We start from the raw sequence: 17,093 nt of genomic DNA, 5'->3' as shown, positions 1-17,093 counted from the left end.
TGGCAGCATGTCGCTGAGGCCCTGTGAGGCAGGTCTCAGAGCCCTGCCTCAGCACAGAAGCTTCTAACTCTTAACAGATATTTCCACAAACTCCCTGTCCGTCTCCCTGCTACTGGTTGATATTGACCATGCCTTTTCTTGGAAAACATAGGACTCTTCCTTACTTAAGCTATGGAGAACACTGAAGATACCAAACACATGCAGAAGAAAGAAATGGTACCAACAGAATAACAAATTTTATGGCAACATATTACATTCCCGTGGGCTGTGTACACAGTTTCACCTGGGTGTTCATTTTTCCTGAGACTTAATTTTCTATCCCGGGTGTCTAAATATAGAGGATGGATTCTCTTCTGCAGTTCCTTCCAGCTTCTGAGTCTTTGGGCACAGTGTTTAAATTAAGTTTTGTTCTTCAGTGGAATTACTTATTTCTCAACTATGAAATGTATGATCTGGCAGAAGAATGGATGGTTCTAGGGTTTATTACCTCTTTCATGCTTGTAAGAAATACCCTGGATTCCTCTCAAGGGCAAAGATAGTACCTGATTCCCCTCAGGATCTGCATGAAGCAGGGAGTTCAATATATTCTAACGTAATTTGAAATGGCATGTTTTGATCACTGAATAGTTAAGTTCCTTACAAACCTGAGCTACCCCAAGAAGGCTAAGGATTTAGTCTTTAAAATGTAAGAATATTTTAAAATTATGTAGATCTATATGTCCTGAGACAAATCTCTAAGATACAATCTTGAGAAAAAGGAAGTGTGAAACCGTATTTACAATTTGATCCCACTTACGTTGTTTTAAAAAGAAAGCAACCTCCAAATTATTTGTTTCCTTAGGTATAGATCTCTGAATGTGAATAGACAGAAAAGCAACAGCAGCAACATTCTAGAGGCTATTCAACACGCTGACGACTATGCAGTCTCTGGGGAGAGGATAAAATGGAGGGAATAAACCTCAGCTTATCTGATGTATTTTTAACAACCAAACAATTAATTCAGTACTCGTGTTCTTAAAGTAGAAGGTAAAAGAATTCTCAAGCCATCTGAAGAATTAAAACAAAAAATGAGATAGATCAAAGTTTCATGGCTTATGAAAGCGGGGTGGAAACGCACAAAATGCCTCTTAAAACGAGATCAGAGAGATGTGGAAAGGGTAATGTTGAGGGCATTTTTCAAATGTACTGTGGAAAGTGATAAAAATTAGCAGAAGTCACCCTAATGTGCACCAAATGCAATGTGGAAGCAGAGTCATTTGGAAGTGTTACCTATTCTAAATACAGATCTTAAAGTAATATGCTGTAAAATGGATGCCAACAAATAGATATATATTTAAATTGAAAATAACTTGTTATTTTTATAAATTTCCCTTTTGGAATGAATAGACAAGTGAAAGATATATTTATGTTATAAAAAGATAATTCTGTTAAAATCTTTTAAATAGTTTGATACTAATGTTTTTTGTGGGGATTTATAAATTATCTAAATATTTTTAATGAAAGTCTCTTCACATGAATGTTTAACAAAATATTTACTAGGAAAAATTTCACATTGGCTGAAAATGGAATTTCTCCACCAACCTAGCAATATCTCCTTTTCCCTACTATTTTGTTTATTACAATATTATTTTACTGTAAAGCATTTCAGGATCACTGCAGAAAACCAGAAGTCATAGAAATTGAAGAAGTAAGATAGTTAGGGAAAAATTTAAATCCTCATAATTTAAACAGCAGTAGCAACCTTGGATTGCATCTTTGCCAACCCTCTTATGCATATGTTGTTGTTGTTGAGGAACTAAGTCATACCCGACTTTTTGCGGCCACACGGACTGCAGCACACCAGGCTCCCCTGTCCTTCACTATATCCCAGAGTTTGCTCAAATAATACAAAAAAAGATACTGTTTTGCAAAAGCTTTTTAAATTTAATTTACCAAAACATTTTTCAGACTAATAAATCATTATATATGTTAAAACCTGGCGACAAGAATGCCTCCTATCCATCAAAGTACTCTAGGCAAAAATTCACTCAAAATTCTTTGATTGTTCAGAGCAATCAATCACATGACTTTTGAATATCCCTTTATAAGGATTCTCAAATAAATCACTTCATTTGATCCTCCCAAAATCTGGTGAGGGAGAAGGAGCAGGCACTGTTAACATCCACACATTACAGGGGACACCGCAAGGTCTGAGTGTGATAAAACAACCATTATTTGAACTGAAAAACAAAATCCCAGCAGTTGATTAAAAAAAAAAAAAAGTCTGTTCCATGGAGGGGAAATCAGTCAATAGTTTCATACTATCTGAATAGCCATATTATGGGATTTTTTTTGACTTCCCAGCCAGCCTTTTCTATGTGTATCATAGAAAATATTGGTGGCACACCCTGCAGTTTATTACTCCTTTCCCTGTATTAAAGAAGGACCACTAGGAAGGCCCCCTAGTGGCCAGTTACCAATTCTGTTTCTTTCTCCCTCATCAGTACATCCAAAACGCTTAACTGGAAACAGTCCTGCATTTCTATTTAAGCACTATTGTTATTCAGAAGCACTTTTAAAAAACCAGTTTTTCTCATAAATGGCTGAAATTTATGCAGTTGAAATATTTAGTCTCTTTTAATAATTCTGTCTTTTCTATGTTTACAAACATAAGAACTCCTACTTAGGTAGCTAAGAGAGAACAAAACCATATTTCTGTTTCTCTCTTGACTACTAGTCTGTTTGAAGGTTTTGCTTCTTCCTAACCATTTTCTTTTCTCCAGGGACTCTCACCCAAAGAACTTGTGATGTACTACTACATATTTCACAGTGGAATGTCTTCATTATCCATTTTTTCTCCAATCTGAGTTTGCCTCAGTTGAATGGTAGCATAGTTTAAGTTGTATTTGGAAATAATCTATTTTGAAGTGTAAGTTTACTTAAAAGAATAATTTGCTTCATTTTCAAAAATACTAAATCATTATTTGAGGAACATTGAGGTGAATGTGATATCACCAGGAATTAAATCACTGAAAAATGTTACATCTCAAATCTTCATAACAAAGCAACAATAACAATTTATATATGCATATATATGTATAAAATATGTATTTTTTTAAAATAGGACTTTTCATTAGGGAAAAATGATGTCAAAATGTACATATTTTAAATATCTTATATTAATATTTTCCTAAAATCCACTCCCTGAAAAATTGAATTCTTAAAGCATTTCCTGTTCTTGTGATGACAGAGTATTTCTGCGTTAAATGGAAACATCTTAATCTTCCTTTAAAAGGAAGCAGTAAAACAAAAAACACGTAACCCTCGGTCAGTTCTCCCTTTGGATAAAGTTAAGTCTTCTTTTAAGATTCACGTTTGCTGTATGTACTAATCAAGTCCACGGCATTTCAGGGCATGTAAAGGCAAAGGAAAGGCAGTTTGAGGGACTAGTGATGGGTGAGTTTGATTTTGTGATTCTGGCACTCTCGCCTCGGCTTATGCAGTTTCTTCCTACTAATCTTTATTATCTCGTTTCATTGTACTCCTTTCAATAGATGAGTGACTTTGACCATTTTTCAAAGATGAAAACACCCATGAGACATGCTTAATAGTGTTTTTCGGACCCTCTCTGAACAGAATTATGCAAACAAAAGAAGACACATCTTTCCATTTCCAAAACATAGCTCATGTCTCATCACTAATTTTGTATACATCATCATTTCAAGAAGCTCCTTCTTGTGTTATCATTGGTGGAGTGGTGGGGTAGAAAGGTAATTCTGGCCATGGAAATTTTTGCTAGTATAATTATTCATGTATACATAAAATAGAGACTTCCTATTCAGGTATTTTGGTTATTTTTCAAGTGATAGCTGATAGTACACATTCTAAAAGAGGGTAATTTAGAGATCATTTATAGCTCAGTTGAAGAAAGAGCCAAAAATATCTCCTTAAACATCCTTTAAACTCAGTTAGGGGTCACCCACCTCTCTTTGTGCGTTTGTAAGAGATAACATATTAATATGAAATATTGCTGCTTTATTTTGGACTTTAGCTGTGGAGGAAGTGGAAAATTTCAGACATGCTAACCCAGCAGACTAAAGAGCTAGCCTCTGTGCTTCCTTTGTGTGGGATGAACGATCAGCCCGTACACACTTCCAGGCTCCTACCTTCCCCAAGCAGACAGCAGGCGCTGCACCACGCTGCACACACAGACAGGCCTTGATGTCTTTGCTGTTAGAATGTATAGTCACCCAGAGTTAGAAGTGGAAAATGGGAGCCTCTGATCATAAGCTCATAAAAGGCAATTTCAGTGTCAGAGTGGCGGACTGAGTAAATATAGAAAGGATTTATTATGAAGCGCTGTAGTGATGTTGGCACCAGCAGCACACTGCTGGGCAACATTCTATCGCCAGAATCCAGGAACTCGCACAAACACTGAACCACTGTGTCCTCAGTGACAATAACAAGCATGGCTTGATGATTGGCTGGCATGGCCACAAAAGACACATGCTGGCATGTTTCGGAACATAAATGATAGATCTGCTGCTGGGAGGTTATAATTATTTAATCAAACCCAGACTGTAGGACCTGAAGGGACGTCGTGTGTCCTCCCAAGAGCGGAGAAAGGACAGAACTCAAATTTTGACAGGCTCCAGGGGGACCCTGAAAGGCAAGGGGCCGTGGGGGTATGCTTTCCCTACCAGCCAGGGTCCCTCCTAGGCCTGGTGAAGGGTCCCTTTCCCCTGGGTCACATCATCCCCCAGCTGGGACCAGGAGGAAGTGAGTTACCGGCTATCCTCTTGATGTACTTATTGGAAGTGGAACCAATTATATTTCCTTTCATGGAAATGTCCTGCTCTGAACGGGAAATCACTCATTTGATCCAACCCCTTCTCCTTAACACACACATGCATAGAGAAGACTTGTGCCAACTGCCTGCTTTATGTATACATAGTTTTCAATCCTGGCAGAATAAAGAGCTCCACCCCATTCAGCCTCCACAGATCATGTTTGAAAAATAAAATGGTAGGTACACCATGGTCATGAAGTGTCCCTTGACCCTGAATGTTTGGAAACCAGGGTCTGGGACACCACTAGGACTTTGCTCTTCAAATCAATTTTTAATCCCATCACAGACTGATGAAAAGAGAAAGGAAGGGGGTGAGGATTTCACAAGCAATGATTGTGTGTTCTGGTGGAAAGAGAACAAGTTAGTAAATTAAATTAGCATTACATTTCATTCCTAGCTCCTAAGAGATTTGGGAATTTAAATAAGGTGCTCTCTAGAACTTTGGTTGTGACATGTTAACTTTAAGTTTCTGTTTTAAAGCCGCAAGAAACGGACTGATGATGTCATAAAGGCATAGTTGTTGTTGTCGTCATTTAAGGATATTTAGTTAAAGCAAATGAGCATTAGGGAAAATGAATTCAATGTGATCTCAGTCTAACTAATCAAAGTGTTAATTCTTAAAGCTTTCCCATTAGAAACCTTCCATTCTGGGCATTGGATTTTTTCATTCTACTTCTGCTGACTTCCCCTTCCCCATTTTTATTTAATCTTTCTGTACAGAAGTGTTCTAGAGAGTGGATGCTACCAGCAAAGCAGATAGTGATTCCTCTCTACTCTTTCCATCCTGTAACCCTATATGCACTGTTCAATCCTAGGACACCATGTCACTTTTTAAACTACCCATGTAAGTATTTTTTTTTCCTCCAAATACAATGTTTTCTTCTTAGAGAAAGAAGTGAGAGCCCTCTTCTGTTGCCCCCAAACCCAATCCTATTCCCTGACCCCAAGGGTAACCATTAGTAATTGATAGAGTATGTAAGTTTTCCCTCCATATGCTCTTTGTAAGGAATAAATTTCAGAAACAAAGTATGGAAAATATTTAACCTTCTACCACGATTATTAAGTTTTGATGTTTAAGAGGGAAAAATGCCCAAACACATAAAAGTGGAAAATCCCCAAACAATTTGGTAGGATATGCACTGTAGATTTCTTCGTTCTGAAAAGTCTTCCAAAAATTTGACAGACATGCTTTCAAACACATGTAAAGACATCCCTATTTCTAGAAAATAAACTAAAAATGAGGTCAATTTCTTTAGAAAATACAAAATCTTTCATCAGTTTCCAAAGAGGGGGAAAGGGGCTAGAAGAAAAAAAAAAATTAAACCATATTTCAACCACTCACATATAATGTTCAAATTCAGCCAATTTTGTCTTTTGCTTTCTACAGATACAGTGGCATCATTCTTAAAACGTTTTTTGAATTTGGGCAACTACCACCTAGTCTCTTTCCGTGATATAAATGTACATTTTAAAAAACTTTTTTTAATTAACATTTTAATAAGATAATAATCTTTTATCCTTTCTTTACGTACCTTCAGTAATTCTAGAATAGTTTATATAGAATCTGTAATTAAACAAAGATGTGGACTTAATTTAAAGGTTGCAGTCAACACTCCAATTTTGTTTTATAAATGAATTGAGGAATTCAAGCTAGCAAAAGAGATCAGGGTGATAGTGATGAACAGTCTGCTTGTGTATAAAATAATTAAGCAAAAATGGTAATAAAATTATCCAGAGAATCTTACGTTTTCCCTTTCCTGCCCTCTGAAGATGCATGGGAATTTCATGCTCATGTTGTAAGCATGTTCCCTGACTAATAACTTACTGTTTACAGTTGTTAGCCTCTGCTAAATTTCTTCAAGGGCATTAATTATCAAGGGTACCATTTTCTATTGCCTGTCTGAGTAAGCTCAGAAACAGGATGACATTTTAAGTACACCTTTAGGCTATGCTCTGTCTACACATGATGCTAAATTCAGAGAACAAAAGACAAAACCAATCTGAAAAACCACCAAGCCATTTGCCTGGCACCACATAGTCAGCAGGTCCAGCCAGAGGATTGAAGGCTCATGTTTTATTTGCTTTTTAACTGAGATCCTCGTGCAGACAGGGGGGGAGAGAGAGGGATGCAGGAACTGTGTAGCAAAAGACATGTGATCATTTCACTTCAGAGGGTGCTGTGAGTGAAATGAAGTATCCAGTCCCTGACTTTGAGGAACCCACAGCCTGGTACAGATGGCCAGACAAACTGTGTAAGGGTAGAGGACAGTTCTGACCAAGGGCAATAAGACAAGATTCACGTTGTAAAGTTCTGAAAGAACTTCACGTAAAGTATTTCTAGGTGGTTTTCTTTTCCGTGTTGTGTTTGTTTTACAGGGAGATGGAATTGAATGATATTTCAATGATCTGCATCCTAGTATTTTCCCCCAAAGTTCAAGTTATCTTTAAGTATCTTAACTCAAATCATTCACCCAGCAACGATTTATTTCTTGAGCAACTTCAGTGTTTCAGCAGCAACCTATTAGTGATGGAGTGACAAGAGTCAGCAGGACGGGTGCTGGACAGGTGCTATTTCAAGGAGAGTGAGGAGTCTGCAGATAAGGGTAAGTATAGGGCTGGAAAGAGCTCACTTACCAGTTTTGGGAAGCAAGAAGTAACAGGAGCTGACATGGGGGAGGTATGAAGGGAGTGACTCTTAGAGATGAGCCAGAGTGAGTGAAGGGAAGGGAAGGGAGAAGCCAACCAACGTGCTTGCAGAGAAGGTCCTGTATTCACTCTCAGTGGGAAGCAATATTGCAGTAGTTTTAGAATCCCTCCATCTTTGTACTTCTCTGGAAACCTTGAATGTGAATGTCACTTACTCATATATTCATTTCCATGAATGCATGGTTCTCCATGGACAGGGATTTCTCTAGAGCAAATCATCACCATATTTCCAGCACGTAAACCTTGTCTGGCTTTGAAAGGGCCAAGTAGCATGAATCGATGTAGTGTTTATCAACAGAGTGAAGTCAGAGTGTGATTCATGGTTGTCAAGTTTGCCAAAGCAAAGGGAAGCCATTTTTTTAGAATCGTCTAAGCCCAGTTCACAGGTCATGGTTGAATATCTCTATTTGGGAGAATATTTCTTTTTTGGCCTCACTCATGTCATGTTACCTGAAAGAGCTTGGCTTCATGGAGACTTTCGGAGGCAACAGCACAACAGTGAGTGTGCCCAGACCTCCTGGTGGCTCTGACTTGTGGGGGCGAGTGCTTGGAGATATCAGTGGCTCTTTCAGAGCACTGGCCTTTTCCACACATGGAGATAAAATTTTCAGAAAAGATAAGGAACATTTGTATAAAATTCTTCTAAACAGGCTTCTTTCTCTATTAGAAACCTGATAATTTCATACCCAGGGAGAAAACTCTGCTTCCTAGTCTCCAGTGTTTTAAGGGTTAAGATGGCATTTATGGTCTCAAGTCCATCTCATAAACTTGAAAATGAGCCCAAACCATCTCCTTTTGGACTCATTAATGAAGAAAAGTGGCTGAACTAGACTCTGAGCTTTCTTTGAGTTAAAGGAGAAACAGATATATCATCTCAACAGAAGAAAGTCAGTCTTCTATTGAAAGTCTAATCTATTATGTTTAGCTTGAAGACTTCTTCTAAAGGAGAAGAGAAAACCTCAGTCTTCAGCATGGTCCTTTCCCAAGGGCCACCAGTAGAAGTTCTGTGCAATGCCAGCCATGAAAAAGAAGGGGATGGAAACTAGAACATGAGGGCTGAGAACTGGAATGTGCGTGGTTGCTTTAGTCATGTCTAACTGTTTGTGATGCTGTGGGCTATAGCCCACCAGGCTCTTCTGTCCATGGAATTCTCCAGGCAGGAATACTGGAGTGGGTTGCCATGCCTTCCTCCAGGGGATCTCCCCGAAGATCCACTAGTGCCATCTGGGAAGCCCGGAGAACTGGAAAGGGGATGGCGAACAGGTGTCAGTTCTGATTGATGAGCACTGGGTTGGAAGGATGGGAAAGTTGCATGTGGGGTCATTGGAAAGGGCACCACGATTGATTATCAGTATCTGCCTTGGGTACAGAGAGGAAGGTAGGGCCAGATGCCATCTCCTACACTCGCCACTAAGTGTTGGTAACATTCCTCTCACTTAAACTTGTGTGGGTCTGCGGAGGCAAAAGTATTATTTGGAAACAACTGATAACTTTTTCAAAGATACAAATATAGAAAAGACTAAGATTGTAAGTAATTAAGTGGTATGAGAGACTAGAAATAAATCAAGTGGTATGATATTTAGCAAATTGCCCATTGGGGATATTTCTAATTAAGTATTGTAACTACCCATGCTAAGATAGTCATATATGTGTGAGCATTAGTTTATAATGAGCTGAAAATATTATTAATGATGGTAGCCATAATAATTGACAGTAGCAACAACAACTAGTATTTAGCATCAATTAGGTGGCAAGCCCTCTTCTGTTTTATGTATACATGATATCATTATTCCTCAGAAAAACTCTTGAAGGAGATACTATTATAGCCCCATTTTTAAAATGAGGAGACAGGCTTATAGAGGTAGAATTAAGTTGGCCGAGGTCACATAGGTAGAATGATATGCCAAAGCTGTGGTTTAACATCAGGCAGTCTCATTGGGAATGACCTACCTAGCTTTCAGTATTTGCCACAATATTACACTGCCCTCATGTCTCGTATAGAGTCAAAGGTCAATGTTTTGATGATAAATAATAATACACAGTGACTACAAAGCCTTTTATATGTTGGAAGCTATCCTGAGGTATTTTCTATATAACAGAAAACTTTTCATTTCATAATCTCAGAGATTCTGCCTAACCATGATTGAATACCTCTAAACAGCCATCAGGGACTGCCTTAATCGATTTTGATATTTAACACAGGTGATGTCCAGGAGATCATGGGAAGTAACTGAAACCCATACAAGGCATGTAGGAATAATTTCTAGGAAGCAGATATAGGGCTTTGTACTTCCATGCATTTACTGTGAGCCTTTTATGTGCTAGATTTGCTGAGAAATGACCCAGACAAGGCCCTTTCCATAAGACTACAGAGTCTATGGGGCAGGCCAGACAAGTACATATGTAAGCAGAATAGAAGGCTGAAAGTGACTAAAAGGGTAGTGTAGGGAAAATATTCTGGAGAAGAGAGAATCTGAATTTAGGTTTGAAGTTTGAATAGTGGTCCATTGGCATACAACAGAATTCTTTGGCAGCTGGAACCAAGATAGTCAAAGGCCCAGACATGGGTCAGGTCATTTGTACATTGGGAGACCTCTGGATTTACTAAAGCAGAAGAATACGTGTGTATCTAGGAGGGAGGTAAGAGGTTGAGGAGGGAGCTGGAAACATAATCGGGGCCTTAGAAATCATAAAGATTTGGATTTCGTTCTATAGGCAGTAGGGAGCCATGGAAAGATTTGGAGTGGAGGAAGACGTTCAAAACTATATTTTCATTTTTTTACATTTATTTTTAATTAGGGGACATGTACCCCAGTGTTCATAGCAGCACTATTTACAATCACTAGGACATGGAAGCAACTTATATGTCCATCAACAGATGAATGGAGAAAGAAAATGTGGTACATATACACAATGGAATATTTCTCAGCCTTAAAAAGAATGAATTTCAGTTGGTTCAGTGAGGTGGGGGAGCTTCCCAGGTGGCTCAGTGGTTAAGAACCCACCTGCCAAAAAAAGAAAAAAAAAAAAAAAACCAACCACCTGCCAAGATAGGAGACACAAGAAATGCAAGTTCAGTCCCTGGGTCCGGAAGATCCCCTTGAGGAGGAAAAGGCAACCCATTCTAGTATTCTTGCCTGAAAAATTCCATGGAAAGAGGATCCTGGTGAGCTATAGTCCATGGAGTCACAAAGAGTCAGACACAAATGAGCATGCATGCACACACACACACACACACACACTAGTGAGGTAGATGAACCTAGAGAATTCAGAGGGAAGTAAGAAAGAGAAAAACAAATATCATATATTAACACACATATATGGAATCCAGAACTGTGTTAGTTAATGGTTATTATGCAGCAGGGCAGAAGCTGGGTTGTAAGGAAAAGCACTGGAGGCAGAGACACCCGATCAAAAGGCTACTTCAAAAGCCTGGGCAGGAGCTGATGAAGGCTTGACCAAGGTCAGGGGCAGGGGCCTGGAAGAAGGAGATGTGCGGGGGTCTGTGTGGGAGACGAAGCTGCCAGGAGGCAGGTGCTGCAGGAACTGCCTTGTCTCGTGGTCATGGCCAACACGGCCTCTCTCTGAGGCCTCTCTCTCAGTCTCACACTGTGTTTTGGTAGGGGCAGAAGGGCAGAGGCCTTCCAGGGAACATGTCAGCAAGCTTCTGTTTTAGGAAAACTGTATCGGCCTCCTGCGTTCTTCTAGGACCTTGACATTGACTTGACCCCGACCAACATTTTTCTTTCAGTCATGCTTGTCCTTTTCCATTTAATTGAAACCCAAGCCTAGTCCCACAGGTATCCCAGGGAGCCGAGAAGGGATTGTCTCCTGTCTTGGAATATAATGGGCATAGTACAGCTTTTTTCAATCCTAGATTCTGGGAGTTGGGAAGGACCTTAACCATTCCATCTGACTCCCCTTGGGCAAGAGAGAAAAGTATGCAAAACAGATCACCAACAATAGCCAGGAGCTTGACAGTGATGGAGACACAGAATATTTCATCTGTGGGGGGCCAAGACTTTATCCCCTGTCTGTCCAATGGCTGCCCTGCATCCGTAGCAGGAATCAAAGAAGCCCATGTTTATTACGGTGCATTTTTGGAGGGTAGCACATTGGTGCCACATTCACTTATTTCAGAACAATAACCTATTAAATTGCTATGGATATGTACCTCGCCTTGAAAGAAATCCCCTGAGTTAATACTTCTGTATTAAATTAGTCTAGTGCTGTATTAGGCTAATCCGATACTGCACTAATCCGGATAGTGAATGAACTTCGATATGCATATTAGCACTTATTGGATTAAAACAACCGATAGCCACATGCTCCACCAAAGCTTGCTTGATGTTGCTAACACAATTATAATTTACTGTAATGTCCCCTAGATGCCATCCTCCACATCAAGTTTTATTGTCATAGTCTTTTGATGGCAAGTCGTGTTTCCAACTTAAATTAAGGACATTTACTTGTTTTCAGATTCAAAATAAAACTGATTTTGCATGATGCTCAGATTGCAATGATGTTCCAGAAGGAAATATCTTCAGTCCTGCTAGACAACTGGAGCAGGGCACCCGTACATGTGGTCAGTCCCTTTCCTGCCCATTCAGATGTTCTGCCTTTAAGAATGGTCTTGTGTCTGCAGCACAGCCGTCTGACTCAGGAGTCAGAATGTGGAAGGAGTCAAAAGGGCTCTTTTCACAGATCCGCTGTTCAGTTCACTGCCCTTTCACAATATGCAGGCGAAAGATTGTGAACTGGTAGAGTGACGCAGCCTTTCTCCCTTTCTTGCTCACAGCTGTGACTATCCATCCCAGCTTCCCTTTCTAAGCCCTCCACAATCCATACTGGGGTGGGAGTATTTGTAGTACAAGGGCATTATTCTGAAATCTGTCAGTCTTCCTGTTAAATGGGTTCTTGCATGTTCGCGCCTGTGCTTATTTTTAAGTAAATTTATGTGTGGTCATAAGAGCATACAGACAGGGAAATTACTCAAGGGGCCGTTGCACTCACTCGAGATAAATGGAAAGGGAGAAGTTTGAGCTTGGCTATTTCTGGGATAAGAGCACCTTGGGGGGCATTAGCCAGCTGTCCAGGTAGATAAATGGTCTGAGGCTGATTAGAATAACTCACCTGGAACTGTCTTATCCAAGGTACAGTCTGAGAACCGACGGCATCGTCATCCTGACTTTTCTCCAGCATCATCACTGACCCACTGCATTAGGCTTCAGACCAAGCCCAGCAATCTGTTTTATCACATTCTCCAGGTGGTTTTCATGCATGCTAAAGTGTTAAAAGGTTGGATGGCATCACTGACTCAATGAATATGAGTTTGAGCAAACTCCGGGAGACGGTAAAGGACAGGGAAGCCTGGCATGCTGCAGTCTATGGGGTTGCAAAGAGTTGGACATGACTTAGTGACTGAACAACAGCAATAAAGTGTGAGAAGCATTGATCTAAGATGTGGGGTGTGCCATCCTCTCAAACAGTAGTTAAAGCCAAGCTTGCCTGTTGATCTGGTACCATCATTCCCATGATAACTTCTTTCCCCTTCAACCCATGTGCTGGAAACTTAACCATAAATGGAGCCCAAGTTTACATCCTTTCTCATTTCCTGATAGTCTTTAACACGTTGCTGGGATATTTTGAAATTATTTGTCTTAAATATAGAGCTGGAAATGTGATATGGAGTTTAACATAGATGAACTCCATGTTCAAAGACTGACATCTACAAAGGTGCTAGAAAAGACTAGTATTCAGCCAATCATATTTTTTGTTTGTTTTGAAAAGCTGTCTGAAAAACATTTCAAAAGCCCATTTTAAGAGCTTATTTCATTTTATCTGCTCATATACTTTGAGGCATAAATGGTAGAGCTAACTTCATTATTCCCATTTGATAAGTAAGAAATCTGAGGCCCAGTGGAGTGTGTTCTGAGATTACCTTTAATCCGGAAGCCTAGCTGTGCTTTATCATGTTTAAAAACGTTTCTGGCAAAGCATGTTTCAAATGTCCACAATTCAAAGGAAGGCCTAGCTGTTGAATCATATAAGCTTGTCCTCTGGCATTCCTTCTATGGGAATCTTCAACCCCAGATGAAGGGGGAGGACCAAAGTGACCAAAAGGATGCATTCCTTGTCTGCTGGAGCTCTGCTGCCCGAGGCTCCAGGGCCATCAGCCGGTGGTCAGATTACTCAGTACCAGTGGAGGGCCAAAAGTGTTTTGATTTTAATAAGTCCTAAACTGAAGATGTCCTAGTTAAACTAAGGCTGGGCAACCACTTAGCAGTTGGTTAATACTTAGACAATTTAGTCATTCGAAACAATGCAATTAAGGATGAATCATGGCTCAGTAACCTAAACAAAATCAAATTAACAAATGGGCAGCCCTTCCTTTGGTCTGAGAGGCTAATTCATAACCTCCCACCTCGAAATTCCCTGAAACCTTGTTGTACAGATTTCAGGGCATTCAGACTCATGCTGGCACAGACCCAGTTGTGGTCCTTTGGCACATAGCTGAATACTAAACGGAAAGGGTGTTTTGAAGAGGCTTGCTATGTAGGATCTCTTGCTGACATGACAGGGTATCTGGTACCAGTACAGCCTTTAGGATCAAACAGACTACAACCTAAGTCCCAGCCCCACCCTCTTACTATCTGAGTGACTATAGGCAAGTTAATCAGTTTTCCTATCTAAGATGCAGAAATAAGAACAGAGTCATATGTAACATGTATGTGTATGTGTGTGTGTGTGTGTGTGTGTGTGTATCCAATAAGGATAATTAATAATGGATTTAGCTTTTGAATCAAGTCTGTAATACTAGCATAACTCATTACCAGACAGTTTTCTATATTACATCTTAAATTCTGACTTTCTTTATGTAGACCTGTGATGATTAATACCTATGGAACTCTAAAGATTTTCATGGGATCATAGACACTTGTAGTGTGAAAGAATTCTATCAGTTTTTGAGAAGGGGGTCTGTGGAAGCGTGGTGCCTTTCCTAGGGTCGTGCTGTTTGAGACAAAGATGTGAGTAGAGTTTGTTCCTGTCCAGGGGTCAACTTCTCTTTGAAACAGAGACAAGTCAGCTTTCCTCACCTGAAAAGTGAGATGTGTTCTCTACAACAATACTACTCAGTAGAATTATAGTAGAAGTCATGTCAGTAATTTAAAATTTTCTAGTAGTCACATTTTAACAAGTAAAAAAAAATAGATTAAATTAATTTTAATACTATATTCCACTTAACCCAGTATATCCAAAACATTAACATCTCAACATGGTATCAATGTAAATTTATTAATGACACATTATGTTTTGCACTACATCTTTGAAATATAGGGTGTGTCTTATTCTTAGAGCACACCTCAATTCAGAGGCTAAATTTTCTTCAGTCATATTTATATATATTTAATTTCATAAATGTTATGGGTGAAAAAGTAGATTCCTATACCCGGGTCATTCCAAACTTAAAAGTTTTCCAGTATCTGAAATGAGTGTCAGTTTTTAAACTAAAATTTACTCAAATGAAATTCAAAATTCAGCTCATCAATTGGAATAGCCACACAGCCACATTCAAGTGCTCTGTAATCACATATACCTAGTTAGCCGTCCTATTAGAGAGGGCAGCTCTGGGCTCTTCTAGCCCTAAAGTTCTAAATCTTGAGAAACCTTGCTACCATTTCCTACACAAAGATAAAAAATGATGACAGAAGAGGTAGGTGGCTTGCCTGGAAAGATGACAGATTTGTGGTTGAGAGAATGGGCAGAGGTTCAAATGCTCTTACTTGGGTGAATTGGGCAATGGTTTAACCTGTCTGAACTCCAGATTGCTCTCACATGAAACGGGGATTATAACACCTACTTCAGAAGTTATCAGAATGGCGCAATGTGAAGGTAATTGTAGAGAACTGACTCCAGGACAGGAATAGCAAGTGCAGAATAAAATGCAGTCTAAAAGCTTCTGAATGGGTGGCCCCAAATATATGCTTATCTCCATTTGACAAACATAAGCCTTTCGTAAAGAGTTCATCTTTGATCGTAGAGACAGTGTAATTGCCTAATAACCCTCTAGTCATGCCTTTGGGACCGTTGGGAAAAGTCCACTGACACTCTGCAGTTAGAAATGGTTGCCGCTTGGTGATGGAATGAAGCCGAATGCTCTTTTTTGATACCAGGCTTTTGCACATGATGTTCCCTTTTTTCTGGAATGCTCTCTCTGGTTCCCTCCTCTCTGCCTGGCAAGTTCTTACTCATTTTTCAGAACCCAGTTCAAGTGTTTGCTTGAGTCTCTTGTAAATAGAATTACTCAGTGCTTTCAGGCATTCTCTATTGTTTCATATTGAAAGTCATGACAGCTAAGAGGTTATGTGGTGACAGTACTGTCTCCTTAAATAGGTTCATAGGTGGGCTATGATAGAAGCAGACAATTTACTTCAAATAAAAATGTAATTTTTTGAGGTCAGTGGGATAGTAGTAATATGACTAATAATGATAATAATGTTTGGTACTTCACATGAATTGTTTTCTCTAGTCCTAAGAACAACCTTATAGGGAGATACTGTGATTCCCCTTCGGAAATGAGGAAATCTGGTCAAGAAAATCTGATTTTAAAGCCATGCTCTTGGCCACCAGGCTGCCCAGACTTGCCATTTTGGAGAACTTGACAAACATTTGCTGTTGTCTTCCCCAAATTCACCCTTCTTTTCTCCTCATTAGAAGAATCCTAGATTTGTTTGAGTTATCAGTGTATCCAGTTAGAATCTGTCACTGCTCCAGACTCCCTTGCCACATGCATAAGGCCCCTGGAACAGGCAGCTCTAACAGGCCTTTGCTCCTTGCTCTTTTTCCTTTCTCCAGCCTGGAATTTGCAGTTGATGCCTAGAGGCACAGCAGCCTTCTTGTGACTATGAAGTCAAGTCATTATTCTAAGGGTCACAGGACAGGAAGCTAGGAGGAGCTAAGATATTTGAAATTTTGTCCAGCTATACATCCCTGGGCTGCTACATCCAGACTTCCCATTAGGTTATCAGTATTAAATCTCTATTCAATTCAGCTGCTATAATCAGATTTTAGCTACAAACAGCCAAAGGTAACCCTCATTATTAATAGAATTTTGAGCCACCAAGAAACCTAACAAGCTACGTCAGACTTCTTCCTCTTCACAAACTGCTACTTGTTAGAATCTCTTCTAATTTGCATTTGCTGCAGGACCTTATCCTTATCATTTCAACTGAGTGGACAGATTTCCTATGCTCCTTGCACAAACTGGTTTTGTTGCCTCCGTGATATTTCCCAAGAAGGGTATTTTCTTGGCTGACTGGAATCATTCTTCCTGGACTATCTGCATGCTTTCCCACCAACAGCACAGAGGTTTCATCTGTTAAAACTGAAAGTTGCATGATCATGATGACAAGGATTCCTGCCTCCCCCCACGCCAAAGATTAAGTGGTGTGGAAGCTGGGAGTCCCAATCTCCAAAGCAATCAGATAGGCAACTAAAGTGATGTCCTAGGGCAAGGGATTGGCAACCTGCAGACCGAATTCCTCCCGCATCCTGCTTT

General features: G+C 39.7%; 1 long non-coding RNA gene across 1 annotated transcript in view; it reads left to right on the top strand.

Annotated features, from left to right (window-relative positions):
• LOC122682653 overlaps positions 1 to 17,093 on the top strand; it is a 277,721-nt gene that overhangs the window by 8,700 nt on the left and 251,928 nt on the right. Inside the window, exons 5-6 of the long non-coding RNA XR_006337466.1 lie at positions 5,549 to 5,672; positions 7,205 to 7,431. This is a non-coding gene — a long non-coding RNA (uncharacterized LOC122682653). The remainder of the gene's footprint in view (positions 1 to 5,548; positions 5,673 to 7,204; positions 7,432 to 17,093) is intronic.

This window comes from Cervus elaphus, chromosome 24, assembly GCF_910594005.1.
Source record: "Cervus elaphus chromosome 24, mCerEla1.1, whole genome shotgun sequence".
In the NCBI taxonomy this organism is placed as follows: domain Eukaryota; kingdom Metazoa; phylum Chordata; class Mammalia; order Artiodactyla; family Cervidae; genus Cervus; species Cervus elaphus.
The sequence above is the reverse complement of the archived record's forward strand: the minus strand, read 5'-3'. Positions and strand labels throughout refer to the sequence as shown.